This window comes from Chlamydotis macqueenii, chromosome W (assembly GCF_036417535.1).
Source record: "Chlamydotis macqueenii isolate bChlMac1 chromosome W, bChlMac1.mat, whole genome shotgun sequence".
Taxonomy (NCBI): domain Eukaryota; kingdom Metazoa; phylum Chordata; class Aves; order Otidiformes; family Otididae; genus Chlamydotis; species Chlamydotis macqueenii.
In genome coordinates, this window is record NC_141592.1 from 49,095,080 (window position 1) to 49,110,491 (window position 15,412).

The window sequence follows — 15,412 nt, forward strand, 5'->3', positions numbered from 1 at the left end:
TTGAAACAAGCCATAAATTCTGCTAACAATGTCTTGTATCTTAAAGCTTCCCTTCTCATTCCATGGCTTGCTTTCTGCAAGTGTGATTGCACTCCTCTCCCAAGGTTGGTGTGCTTTCACTGATACCATACTGACTCAGCGAAATACCACATCTCCCCCTTCTTTGTTTATGAGAAGAGGCTTGTTTCAATGCTTTATCTATTAAAGTTTGCACACATTTTAACACACGGAATATAGATCAAAATACATATATAAAAAGAATGAATAGGCATCCTACAGCTATTTATAATAAGCTTATATCATAGAATCATAGAATCATAGAATCATAGAATGGTTAGGGTTGGAAGGGACCTTCAAAGGTCATCTAGTCCAACCCCCCTGCAAGGAGCAGGGACAGGTTGCTCAGAGCCTCATCCAGCCTGGCCTTGAACGTTTCCAGAGATGGGGCCTCCACCACCTTTCTGGGCAACCTGTTCCAGTGTTCTATAACTCGCATTGTAAAAAATTTTTTCCTAATTTCTAATCTAAATCTACCCCCCTCTATTTTAAAACCATTACCTCTCGTCCTATCACAACAGGCCCTACTAAACAGCCTCTCCCCATCTTTCTTGTAGGCCCCCTTGAGGTATAGGAAGACTGCTATAAGGTCTCCCTGGAGCCTCCTCTTCTCCAGGCTGAACAGCCCCAACTCTCTCAGCCTGTCCTCATAAGAGAGCTGCTCCAGCCCTTTTATCATCTTCGTGGCCCTCCTCTGGACCTTCTCCAACTGGTTCATGTCCTTCTTATGTTGGGGGCTCCAAAGTTGGACACAGTACTCCAGGTGGGGTCTCACCAGGGCAGAGTAGAGCTGGAGAATCACCTCCCTCGACCTGCTGGCCACGCTTCTCTTGATGCAACCCAGGATGCGGTTGACCTTCTGGGCCGCAAGGGCACATTGCCTGCTCATGTTAAGCTTCTCATCCAAAAGCACTCCCAAGTCCTTCTCCTCAGGGCTGCTCTCAATCCATTCCCCGCCCAGCCTGTATTTGTGCCTGGGATTGCCCTGACCCAGGTGCAGGACCTTGCACTTGGCCTGGCTGAACTTCATGAGGTTGGCACGGGCCCACCTCTCCAGCCTGTCAAGGTCCCTCTGGATGGCATCCCTCCCTTCCAGCGTGTCGACGGCACCACACAACTTGGTGTCGTCGGCGAACTTGCTGAGGGTGCACTCTATCCCACTGTCCATATCGCCGACAAAGATGTTGAACAGGGCCGGGCCCAGCACGGACCCCTGAGGGATGCCACTCGTGACCGGTCTCCACATGGACATTGAGCCGTTGACCACCACTCTCTGAGTGCGGCCATCCAGCCAACTCCTTATCCACCGAGTGGTCCATCCATCAAACCCATGTCTCTCTAGTTTAGAGAGAAGGATGTCATGTGGGACAGTGTCAAAAGCTTTGCACAAGTCCAGGTAGATGATGTCAGTTGCTCGTCCCTTGTACACCGATGCCGTCACCCCGTCATAGAAGGCCACCAAATTGGCCTTCTTATCAATCCACCAAAAAGATTTCTGAATATATCAAAATCATCCCATTGTTGCAGGTTTTGTACTCCTTTTGCAAGTTTTGAATGCTTTTGTGAATAGATTCCGAATAATCAGACAGATTCATGCAGCAAAGCCCATCAAAATCCTGACAACCATGATTTTGTGCTAATAATAAAAAATCTATTGCTGATCTATTCTGTTACCAACCCGACTACGCCAAAGACACCACTGAGCAAGAGGATGATGATCAGCCGGGTCAGAGCAGAGAAAGGAGGTAGGCGCAGCACCTTCAGGGCGTCCCCTGTTGTTCATAGAGTGTGCTCTGTGTCTTTTCTCTCTCCTCCGCTCCGAGCCACCTCTGTTTATACCCTCAGCAGATTCAGTGGCAGAGTACTGACTAGACGTTGCTGCATGTGTGGCCAGCACATGCAACAAGGCCTGTCACATATGTGCTCTGCAGGCTAACAGCGGTTCTGTTTTGTAAAGTAGCATAGTATATAGAATCTATATCAGTTAGCAGCGTTGATAGTACAAATACAGTTGCATGTGTTTGCTTAGCAAGCCAACAGCCCAATTTATTTAGCGTAGCTAATGCCCGGGCACTTGCCACATCAGGTGCAAAGATTGCAGCAGCAATAATTTCACTTGGTTTCCAAAACTCTATATTATCTTGGCAATCAGATTCAAAGCTATGTGTATTTCTTTTAGGTCCTTTATGCTGTCTGGATTTTGATGTGTTAGTGCTTGCATGATTATACCATGCTGTATCGTTGCAATGTATAGATCTTAAAGCATTTACAATCATTACCCCTCTAGAAACATTAGCTCTTGAATAGTTAAAAAAAATAGACAGAACTCCATCTTTACTGATCCCAAAAGTTCCATCTCTTGTAGTTCAGCACTCGGCACTCGTGGCTGCTGTTGTTTTACACAGAGTTGCCATCCTACCGTTATCTGGCAGATTGACAAAGCATGTTCAGAAAGGGTCACTTGCAGATGACACAGACAGACAAATGGTGCCCCGCTTTGTAGCACCAGCCATAGTTACCCACACGTTTGTTCCCTCCGTGACCGATGTCCATGGGGCTGCCACACAGCTTGTTTAACAATCTGACGAATGCAAGGCAGCTTGGAGCACTGGTCGTACCCATCGTGCAGGGATCCACTTGTTCACTGCTCCTGTAGAGACACAAGCATATCCTTTCCCCCACGTCATAAGAGGGAATTGTCCTTCCCAATTACCTGTTTCCAGATTCTTAACCATCACTGGAGCTTGCCCTCGGATGGCATCATGTACAGTAGATGATCCAAAATGTTTCTGTATTTGGGAAGAATTGTCACTCCAATGATTTAGAAAATTGAGCACATACATTGCCTTTGATAACTTTTTTTTTTTTTAACAGCTTATTTTTAAGTGTACCATGGGCACATTCAATGACTGCCCATCCAGTCAGGTTATGCGGAATACCAGTAACATGCTCGATGCCCCAAAGAGCAAGGAAGTTTTGGACTGCGTGAGAAGCATACGCTGGCCCATTATATGTTTATATACGCGTGGGAACCCCCATGAAAGCAAATGCTGACATCCAATGTCGGCAAACATCTCCAGCACGTTCTCCTGTATGAGCAGAGGCAAACAATAAGCTGGAATGGGTATCAGTAGTTACATGTACATATTTGTGTCGGCCCAATGACGGGACATGAGTTATATCAGATTGCCATAATTCTTGAGAGCACAAACTGCGCAGATTAACCCCATATAGAGGTGGCATAATTGTGTTTTGGCAGCTGCTACAGGAACGCACAATTGCCCGAGTTTGTTCCCGTGTCAGCTTAAATTGTCTTTGAAGGGCTGTAGAGTTTTTGGCGGTTCTTCATCCTCGCAGTCCCTGCTTGCACCTTCTACAGCTTGTGTGGTGGGACAAGAACTCTTGTCGGTGAAGACTGAGGCAAAAAAGTCATTGAGTACCTCAGCCTTTTCCATGTCCTGGGTAACCAGGACACCAGTTCCTTTCTGGAGGGGGCCTACATTTTCCCTGGACTTTCTTTTGTCCCCTAAGTACCTATAGAAGCTTTTCTTGTTGCTTTTTATATCCCTGGCCAGATTCAGTTCTGCCAGGGCTTTGCCCTTCCTCACCTGATCCCTGGCCACTCGCACAGCCTCTTTGTAGTCCTCCCAGGCTACCTGTCCCCACTTCCACCCTCTATAGGCCTCCTTTTTCACTTTCAGTTGGTCCAGGAGCTCCTTGCTCATCCACACCGGCCTCCTGGCCTTTTTGCCCGATTTGTTCTTCATCGGGATGCACCTCTGCTGAGCTTGGAGGAGGTGCTCCTTGAATATAGACCAACTTTCCTGGGCCCCTCTTCCCTCCAGGGCCGCTTCCCATGGCATTTGGCCCATCAGGTCCCTGAAGAGGCTGAAGTCTGCCCTCTTGAAGTCTAGGGCAGAGAGCTTGCCATGTAGTTTCCTCGCTGCCCCGTGGATCTTGAACTCCACCATGTTGTGGTCGCTGCAGCCAAGGCTGTCCTTTAGTTTCACATCCCCCACCAGCCCCTCCCTGTTGGTGAGCACAAGGTCGAGCATGGCACCCCTCCTTGTCAGCTCCTCTATCGCCTGCAGGAGGAAGTTGTCGTCCACGCATTCCAGGAACCTCCTGGACTGCCTGTGCCCTGTCGTGTTGTCTCTCCAACAGATGTCAGGGTGGTTGAAGTCCCCCATGAGGACCAGGGCCTGTGACCGTGAGGCTGCTCCTATCTTGCTGTAGAGCGCTTTGTCTGCTCTGTCTTCCTGGCCAGGCGGCCTGTAACAGACCCCCACCGTAACGTCCCCTGCCCGTCCCCATCCTCTAATCTTGACCCATAAGCTCTCTGTCAGCTCCTCCTCCATCCCCAGGCGGAGCTCCACACACTCCAGCCGGTTGCTGATGTAGAGAGCGACACCCCCTCCTCATCTCCCCTTCCTGTCCTTTCTAAAAAGCCTATACCCCTCCATGTTGACACTCCAGTCGTATGTGTCATCCCACCACGTCTCCGTGATGCCAATGAGGTCGTAGCCCTGCTCGTGTGCAAGCATCTCCAGCTCTTCCTGTTTATTTCCCATGCTGCGTGCATTGGTATAGAGACACTTCAGCCGGGCCCCCGACAAAGCCGACTTGCTGGCTGGAGCAACAGGGGTACTATTGGACCGCAGTTTAGGTTCATTTGCACCTACCTGCGATCCTTCCTCAGCTTCTGGACCCTCGGTGCTGGCACTGGCGCCATGCTGACAGCAGTGGGCTGAACTGTGCTCCCCCTCTCCCGGCAACACTAGTTTAAAGCCCTCTGGATGAGCCTGGCAAGTCTTTGTCCAAACACATTCTTCCCCCTCTTGGTTAGGTGCACGCCATCTGCCCCTAGCAGCCCGGGCTTCTCAAAGCACACCCCGTGATCTAGATACCCAAAGCCCTGGCTGTAGCACCACTCCCTGAGCCAAGAGTTAACCTGCCAGATACGTCTGGCCTTTTTAGGTCCCTGCCCTTTGACCAGGAGGATTGACGAGAAGACCACCTGCGCCCCAGAGCCTTTGACTGTTGAACCCAGAGCCCTGAAATCTCTTTTGATCTTTCTCAGACTGCTGCCAGCTGTGTCGCTGGCCCCCACATGAAACACCAGTAGTGGATAATAGTCCATGGGCCGTATGAGGCTAGGTAGTCTCTCGGTGACATCCCTGATACGAGCCCCCGGGAGACAGCATACCTCCCGAGAGAGCGCATCGGGGCGGCAGATGGGTGCCTCCGTACCTGTCAGGAGGGAGTCACCCACTACTACCACTCGTCTCTTTTTCTTGGTAGCGCTAGTTATTACACGAGCCAGTCAGGCTACCTCGCACGGCTCCCGTGCCTCCCCCGAGGTGCTGGGTCTTACTTCTTCAGTGTGCAGAGCAGCAAAGTGGTTCTGCAGGGCCACCTCGGGGTTCTGAGGAAGCTGCTTCTTCTTCCTCCTGCGCCTTGCCCTTGCAGCTTTCCATTCATTGGCATCTTCTGCCTGCTTGCTAATGTCGTGTGTCAGTGCGGGGGGGGGGGGGGGGTTGATTGGTTCACTGGGTGCTGTGGTTTCGGTGCAGACTGTGCCTGGAACCAAGTGTCCAGCTCTCTCCATCACTTCATTGCATTACCAATTGCATTGTCTGAATTAACAGCTGGAAAAAAATAAAATGGAAAAAAAAATCAATGAAGCATTGCTTATATTTCTCTATTTGTGTCAGTTTCCTGAATATTAGCAGCAAATGAAGATATTGTTCCTTTTAGTTAAAAAGTGTTATTTGAGTAGACTTGAGTCTTTACTGTCTGTCCAGAGTCAGTACATTGCTCAGTTCTAGGGAGACCAGAGATAATTTCAGATAATGGTCAAGAACTGAGGAGTGTGACATTTAACGAAGTTAAGTGTTTGTTGAAGAATTTTTATAGATACAGTCTCTGAAACTAGTTTCTATAACTGTTGCTCAAAACAGGAAAAGAGGTTTTATTCTAACAGGAAGAGGTAAGACAAATTTTTAAAAGCCCTAGTCGTGATAGCATAACCATTTTCCTTTCCTGCTGTTCTGAACACTAGTCTAAATCTAGATATAATGAAATATGAGTAACTACAAAATTCATACTAGTGTCTAGTATTTGTTCGTAAAAGATTATTTGTCCCATCTTGTGGAATTCTATTACACTTTATGTGGAATGCAAGTGAGGAAAACAAGTTGAAAGAGAATCCATCTGAGAAGATAGCATTGCTCTGAGGAGAGAGGGAAAATCTCCAGAGTTACCCCTGGAGTTATATCAGCATCCAAGCAAAGTGTGTGTCTGCACACATGTGCAAGAGCGTGAGTGAGAGACACACACACTCACACACACACACACAAATAATCACTTTCCTTCCTCCTAGCATAATTAAATTATTCTCAAAGCCTCTCATACACAAATTCTGCTGGGTGCAGAAGAAGCCAAAGAATTACACAAGGGAAACAAGCCCAGTAAATCTAGAACCTGTTAATGATTTGAACTTTGAAGTCACTTACAAAAAAAATAAAAAGGAAAAAAAATGCAAGTTATGCTGTGCTGTGAAAGAGAAAGCTCAAAATAAATTCAGTTTTCTAAATAACAAATACATAAAAATACCACACACTTAAGGTACTATTAATGGAAACAGAGCACTATTATCATACAGCTTTCACAGCAGAAGAATATGCATCTGCTCTTGCAATGGAGGAGTATGGTTTTTCAGTCTAAAATTAAAGAGGAAGGCATTAGTCAATGCAACACAATCTCTTAAGTGTCGTAAAATAATATTAAATAAATGACCCTATGTAAGAATTGTATTCAAATTCAAGTGCTCCCAGAAACTTTAAGATTATTTCCTATATTAAGTTATTTGTACACCTTTTTTTGTTGTTGATTCGAACTTGGCAGGTACAGTAAAAGTACTTGAGATGTTGCACCTATGGAACACAACTGTAATAAATATGGTTTCAATGACAAAGTGCAACAAAAGTCTTTAATAAGAAGTATTCATCACTTACTTCTGGATTCATTATTCCTTCTTGCTTAAAGTAGCCATAAAATATGTCCATGGAAAACACTTACCTCCATGGATATCCATAGTACTGACGATCATAACCACTTGCTAGATGTCCAAAAGTAGCTGGCATGTTTGTTCCTTAAAGTAGATTAACATTAAATTATTTAAATCAAATGTAGTTATTTCTTCAATGTACACAGTACTTCAACTTTAAGAAGAAATTAATAAGGAATTTGCATCAACAACTTTGAAACTTCTAACACAGAGTCTGAATATGCCTCTGAATGTATCGGCCATATCAGCAAGTTCGCCGACGACACTAAGCTGTCTGGTGACGTCGATACGCTGGAGGGGAGGGATGCCATCCAGAGGGACCTTGGCAGACTGGAGAGCTGGGCCCGTGCCAACCTCATGAAGTTCAACCAGGCCAAGTGCAAGGTCCTGCACATGGGTGTTGTAGTTCAGCCCCGATCGGGAATCTTGGCCAGGAGCCGCATTACTCCTCCCCCTCCTTCTTCACTGACCTTGGTGTCTGCAGCCGTTCCTCTCACAAGAAAAATTCTTCACAACAGGCTGGCAGACACCTCTTGAGATTTTTTTTACATCTCATTCACATCTCATCTCCTCTCCACTTCTTGCATCTGGGCAGGGCCAAGTTAGGCCCAGTCGGCTGCCCAGCGGGAGGCCAGAGGGTGAGGCCTGCAAGGCCCACAAGGCTTGCGCCTCCCCCTCTCTGCCCCTGCTCAGCTGCTTCACAGCTTCTCTTCTTTTTTTTTTTCTGTTTTCCCCTTCTTAAATACCTTATCACAGAGGCGTTATCAGGGAACATTCTGCTACCAATTGGCTCGGCCTTGGCCAGCATCGGGTCCACCCTAGGCCCGGCCAAGTCCACTGGACAAACTTCTAGCAGTTTCCTACAGAAGCTACCACCTTAGGCCCCCTCCTCACTAAACGAAACCAGAACAATGGATCGGGGCAATCCCAGGCACAAATAAAGACTGGGTGAAGAAAGGAATGACAGCAGCCCTGAGGAGAAGGACTTGGGAGTGCTGGTGGATGAGAAGCTCAACATGAGCAGGCAATGTGCCCTTGCGGCCCAGAAGGCCATCCGCATCCTGGGCTGCATCAAGAGGAGTGTGGCCAGCAGGTCGAGGGAGGTGATTCTGCCCCTCTACTCCTCTCTGGTGAGACCCCAGCTGACATACTGCGTCCAGCTCTGGAGCCCCCAACATAAGAAGGACACGGACCAGTTGGAGAGGGTCCAGAGGAGGGCCACGAAGATGATCAGAGGGCTGGAGCACCTCTCCTATGAAGAAAGGCTGAGAGAGTTGGGGCTGTTCAGCCTGGAGAAGAGGAGGCTCCGGGGAGACCTTATAGCAGTCTTCCAGTACCTCAAGGGGGCCTACAGGAAAGATGGGGAGAGACTCTTCAGTAGGGCCTGTTGTGACAGGACTAGGGGTAACGGTTTCAAAATAGAGGGAGGTAGATTTAGATTAGATATTAGGAAATAATTTTTTACACTGAGGTTGGTGGAACATTGGAACACATTGCCCAGAGAGGTGGTGGATGCCCCATCCCTGGAAACGTTCAAGGCCAGGCTGGATGAGGCTCTGAGCAACCTGATCTGGTCAGGGATGTCCCTGCTCCTTGCAGGGGGGTTGGACTAGATGACCTTTAAAGGTCCCTTCCAACTCTAATGATTCTATGATTCTATATTCTGTTGACTACAAAGGAAACACAATTTTAGGCTAGTTGCACATCCAACACTGATGTGAAAGAACATCTAATATGATATTCACATCTAGTCACTCTAAAATATAACCTCCAAAAGGTTAAGTTTTATATTTACCGTAATCTTTCTTCAGAAGAGATCATTAAGATCACCCCAAGTTTCAAAGCAATTATTTCAGCTTCATAAAGTAGATTATTTTAGAAACAAATATTTTTTTTTTTTTCGTATGCCAAATGTTATTGGGAAATAAAGGCATGTTTAATCAAAGCACTTGGACATGCTGTAGAAAAGTTTCATACTGACATACTTAGGGTCACAGGAATTTCTAGAATCTCCATAGAGTATTTGGCATATTCACCTGCGAGGTCAGCAGACGGCTTTGTATGGAGTGCCTGGTCAATCTTGCTCAAAACAATCTGATCGAGGGTTAAAAGGACTAATTGGATAAGAACATTCAAATAACTAGCATCAAAGTAGATGAAGTTTCTTTAGCACTTTTCATTCAGAGATCTCAATATGCATTCTAAATTATTAGAATTTTAACTAAGGAAAAAAACTTGGAGTTATGTAATTTCCATCTGAATTGCTTCAGTTACAAAAAAATGAGAGGCATATATTTAATAAAGGAATTGACATTATAAGCTCCATCTTTTTCAAATGTTATTTTCCTCACAGATCAAAAAAAAAAAAAAGCAGATATTTCAAAACCAAATTTCACTGTTTAAAATTATACTGTCAGCTGTCTTCACCCAGTATACCAAATTTAGGAGGTTCCTGGAGTGTGTGGAGGATAACTTCCTGACACAGCTGGTGAGGGAGCCAATCAGGGAAGGTGCCTCACCTGAACTGTTGTTTGAAAACAGAGAATTTGTGGGTGATGTGATGGTTGGAGGCCATCTTGGGTGCAGCAATGATGAAATGACAGAGTTTTCAGTTGTCAGAGAAGTAAGAAGAGGGGTCAGCAGAACTGCTACCTTGGACTTCCTGAGGGCAAACTTCAGTCTGTTTAGAAGACTGGTTGACATAGTCCCTGGGGAGGCAGTCCTGAAGGGCAAAGGAGCCCAGGAAGGCTGGTCATTCTTCAAGAAGGATATCCTGAAGGCACATGAACAGATTGGCCCTATGTGCTGAAAGATGAGCCAGTGGGGAAGAAGACCAGACTGGCTGAACAGAGAGCTTTGGCTGGAACTCAGGAAAAAAAAAAGGAGAGTTTATGACCTTTGGAAGAAAGGAGAGGCAACTCAGGAGGACTACAAGGATGTTGTGAGGTTATGCAAGGAGAAAATTAGAAGGGCCAAAGCCCAACTAGAACTTAATCTGACTACTGCCATAAAAGACAATAAAAAATGTTTCTATAAATACATTAGCAACAAAAGGAGGGCTAAGGAAAATCTCCATCATTTAATAGATGCTGGGGGGAAACATAGTGACAAAGGATGCGGAAAAGGCTGAGGTACTTAATGCCTTCTTTGCCTCAGTGTTTAAAAGTAAGGTCAGTTGTTCTCAGGGTACCCAGCCCCCTGAGCTGGAAGACAGGGAGCAGAATGAAGCCCCCATTATCCAAGGGGAAATGGTTAGTGATCTGCTGCACCACTTAGGCACACACAAGTCTATGGGGCTGGATGGGATCCACCCAAGGGTACTGAGGGAGATGGCGGAAGTGCTCACCAACCCACTCTCCATCATTTACAATCAGTCCTGGCTGACCGAGGAGGTCTCAGTTGACTGGAGGTTAGCAAATGTGATGCTCATCTACAAGAAGGGCGGGAAGGAGGATCCAGGAAACTACAGGCCTGTCAGCCTGACCTTGGTACCAGGGAAGGTTATGGAGCAGATCATCTTGAGTGCCATCACATGGCACATACAGGTACACCTGCCCTAAGCTAGGAAGGTTCTAGAACCATGTGGCTGTGGAGTCTTCAGCCAATGAGAACTGATGTGACCATATATGACCACAGATCAGATTTGACTAGGGTATAAATGGAGACGATGCTAGAGGGTGAGCTTGAGCCAGTCCTCCTTGGAGCAGTGCGTCTGCAGTTGGGGCCTCTTCCCTTACGTTAAGACACTCCCTAAGGAAACTCCTTGACATTGAGAGCCCTCCCTTTGTCAGGTGAATGATTGTGCATTTTGGATCACTGCAATTCCTGAGTGCAGTATTAATTCCCAAGTGACATTTTGAACATGTGGATTGTTAATGGTAGCAGAGACTTAAAGTAATTTTGGTTAAAAGTAGAGCTAAGATTGAATTTGTTATCAGTTTGTTACAAATAAATCCCATTTGAGTTTATCACCTCATCTAATTTAATTTTTGAGAATTTCCATGACACTTTGGTGCTCGGGAAGGTTATGGAGCAGATCATCTTGAGTTCCATCACACAGCATGTACAGGATAACCAGGTCATCAGGCCCAGCCAGCATCAGTTCATGAAAGGCAGGTCCTCCATGACTAACCCATCTCCTTCTATGACAAGCTGACCCACTTAGTGGATGAGGCAAAGACCTTTGACACAGTTTCCCATAGCATTCTCCTGGAGAAATTGGCTGCTCATGGCTTGGACACGCATACTCTTGGCTTGGGTAAAAAAATGACTGGATAGTTAGGCTCAAAGAGCTGTAGTGAATGGAGTTAAAGCCAGTTGGCAGCCAGTCACAAGTGGAGTTCCCCAAGGCTCAGTATTGGGGGCAGTTATGTTTAATATTTTTATCAATGATCTGGACGAGGTGATCAAGTATACCCCCAGTAACTTTGTAGACGACACCAAGTTGGGCAGAAGTGTTGATCTGCTTGAGAGTAGAAAGGGTCTACAGAGGGATCTGAACAGGCTGGGTCGATGGGCCGAGGTCCGTTGTATGAGGTTTAACAAGGCCAAGTGTCAGGTCCTGCGCTTGGGTCACAACAACCCCATGCAACACTACAGGCTTGGGGAAGAGTGGCTGGAAAGCTGCCCGGCAGAGAGGGACCTGGGGGTGTTGGTAGACACCCGGCTGAACATGAGCCAGCAGTGTGTCCAAGTGGCCAAAAAGGCCAATAGCATTCTGGCCTTCATCAGGAATAGTGTGGCCAGCAGGACGTCGTAGTTCAGCCCCGATCAGGACCAGACTACCAAGTCTCTCTCTCTCACTGCCCCCACCCTCTGAGAGAATAGGGAGAGATAATATAAGGAAAAAGGCTCGAGGTTTGGGATAAGGACAGGGAGAAATCCTTAAAGTTACCGTTACGGGCAAAACAGACTCGACTTGGGGAAAACTATTCATTTATTACTACAAACAGCAGGATAATGAGACAGGGAACAAGATAACCTACCTCCACCCCTCCCTCTTCCCAAGCTTAACATTATCTCTACCACCCCCCCCCCCCCCCGAGCAGCACAGGGGGGAAGAGGGAATGGGGGTTATGGTCAGTTCATCACGCATTGTTTTATGCCGCTGCTTCGTTGTCGGGGGAAGAACTCCTCACATTCCTCCCCTGCTCCATGGTGGGGTCCCTCCCACGGGCTACAGTCCGTTGTGGAACTGCTCCGGCATGGGTCATCTCTTCCACAGGGTGCAGTCCCTCCAGAACAGCTGCCTCAGCGTGGGCCCTCCAAGGGCCACAGCCTCCTTTGGGCATCCACCTGACCCAACCTGGGGTCCTCCACAGGCTGCAGGTGAATCTCTGCTCCTCTGTGGACCTCTATGGGCTGCAGGGGGACAACCTGCTCCACCATGGTCATCACCACAGGCTGCAGGGGAGTTCTGGCCAGGAGTAGCATTACTTCTCCCCCTCCTTCTGAACTGACCTTGGTGTCTGCAGCCATTCCTCTCACAAGAAATTCTTCACAACAGGTAGGCAGACACCTCTCAGATTCTCTTCACATCTCATCTCTCCACTTCTTGCAGCTGGGCTGGGCCAAGTCAGGCCCACGCGGCCACCCAGCGGGAGGCCAGAGAGTGAGGCCTGCAAGGCCCACACCTCCCCCTCTCTGCCCCTGCTCAGCTGCTTCACATCTTCTCTCTTGTCGTGGTTTTGTTAGTGAGGGGGGGCCTAAGGTGGTAGCTTCTGTAGGAAACTGCTAGAAGTTGCTCCCCTTTGTTCAGTGGACTCGGCCGGGCCTAGGGCGGACCCGCTGCTGGTCAAGGCCGAGCGGATTGGTAGCAGAATGTCCCGTGATAACGCCTCTGTGATAACGTATTTAAGTAGGGGAAAACAGAAAAAAAAGAGAGAAGAGAAGATGTGAAGAAGCTGAGTGGGGGCAGAGGCGCAGAGGGGGAGGCGCAGGCCTCATGGGCCTTGCAGGCCTCACCCTCTGGCCTCTCGCCAGGCAGCCGACTGGGCCCGACTCAGTCCAGCCCAGCTGCAAGAAGTGGAAAGGAGATGAGAAGTGAATAAGATGTAAAAAAAGATCCTGAGAGACATCTACCAGCCTGTTGTGAGGAACGGCTGCAGACACCAAGGTCAGTTCAGAAGGAGGGGGAGGAGTAATGCGGCTCCTGGCCAAGATTCCCCTGCAGCCTGTGGTGACGGCCATGGTGGAGCAGGTTGTCCCTCTGCAGCCCATGGAGGTCCACGGAGGAGCAGAGATCCACTTGGAGCCCGTGAAGGACCCCGTACCAGGGGAGGTGGATGCCTGAAAGCGGCTGTGGCCCGTGGAGGGCCCGCTGGGACAGCTGTTCTAAAGGGACTGCACCCCGTGGAAGAGATGACCCACGCCGGAGCAGTTCCATGAAGGACTGTGGCCCGTGGGAGGGACCCCACGCTGGAGCAGGGGAGGAATGTGAGGAGTTCTTCCCCCGACCATGAAGCAGCAGCGTGAAACAACGTATGATGAACTGACTGCAACCCCCATTCCCTTTTCCCCCCTGTGCTGCTCAGGAGGGGAAGGTAGTAGAGATAATGTTAAGCTTGGGAAGAGGGAGGGGTGGGGGGAGGTTATCTTGTTCTCTGTCTCATTATCCTGCTGTTTGTAGTAATAAATGAATAGTTTTCCCCAAGTTGAGTCTGTTTTGCCCGTGATGGTAACTTTAAGGATTTCTCCCTGTCCTTATCTCAAACCTCGAGCCGTTTTTCCTTATATTTTCTCTCCCTGTTCTCTTGGAAGGTGGGGGGAGTGAGAGAGAGACTGCATAGTCTGGTCCGATCGGGGCTGAACTACGACATCTCTCTATCTTTTTTTTTTTTTCTTTCCTATTTTTCCCCTTAAATACGTTATCGCAGAGGCATTATCAGGGAAAATTCTGCTACCAATTGGCTTGGCCTTGGCCAGCAGTGGGTCCACCCTAAGCCCAGCTGAGTCCACTGGACAAAGGGGAACAACTTCTAGCGGTTTCCTACAGAAGCTACCAACGTAGCCCCCCCTCACTAAATAAAACCAGAACGCAGGACTAGGGAAGTGATTGTCCTCCTTTACTCAGCACTGATGAGGCTGCACCTCAAATACTGTTTTCAGTTTTGGGCCCCTTGCTACAAGAAAGACATTGAGGTGCTGGAGTGTGTCCAAAGAAGAGCAATGAAGCTGGCGCAAGGTCGGGAGCACAAGTCTTATCAGGAGTGGCTGAGGGAACTGGAGTTGTTTAGTCTGGAGAAAAGGAGGCTGAGGGGAGACCTTATCTACAACTTGAACATCTTGAGATTTTCTCTACAACTACCTGAAAGGAGATTGTCGTGAGATGGGTGTCAGTCTCTTCTCCTAAGTAACAAGTGATAGGTCAAGAAGAAACAACCTCAGGTTGCACCAGGGGAGGCTTAAGTTCGACATTAGCAAAAATTTCTTCATTGAAAGGGTTGTCAAGCACTGGAATAGGTTGCCCAGGGAGGTGGTGGAGTCAGCATCCCTGGAGATATTTAAAGGACCTGTAAATGTGGAATGTAGGGCCTGTTGTGACAGAACTAGGGGTAATGGTTTTAAAATAGAGGGAGGTAGATTTAGATTAGATATTAGGAAAAAAAATTTTTACACTGAGGGTGGTGGAACATTGGAACAGGTTGCCCAGAGAGGTGGTGGATGCCCCATCCCTGGAAACATTCAAGGCCAGGTTGGATGGGGCTCTGAGCAACCTGATCTAGTGGGGGATGTCCCTGCTCCTTGCAGGGGGGTTGGACTAGATTACCTTTGAAGGTCCCTTCCAACTCTAACCATTCTATGATTCTATGGTTTAGTGGTGCACTTGGCAGTGTTAGGTTAATGGTTGGACCTGATGATCTTAAAGGTATTTTCCAACCTAAGCAATTCTGTGATTTCATTCAGGGCTTGCACAGATGATGGTAAGAATATCAACCCTAAGACACTTTAAAGAACAGCAAGAACTGCTGCTGCAGCTTCAGGCTCTGCTTTTTTTAAGAAGCTACAAGATATGAATCTTTACTCAGACAAATGATTGTGCACCTACAGTACCTGTTCAAGCCAGAAGGACAGGCACTTCTTGTTCAGGATAGGGAAGCAGTACGAAACAAACAGCAGTGGATTAATGAGAAATTGTCCTATAAATGGGTAAGAGCATGATGTTAGGGAAGATATGATTACAGGGACAGAGGGGTAAGAGTGACAGAATAATAATGAGATGATAGGGAATGACATAAGATTACAGTTTTGGTTTGGAAATACATGTAAGGTGGTACAAGATGTGGA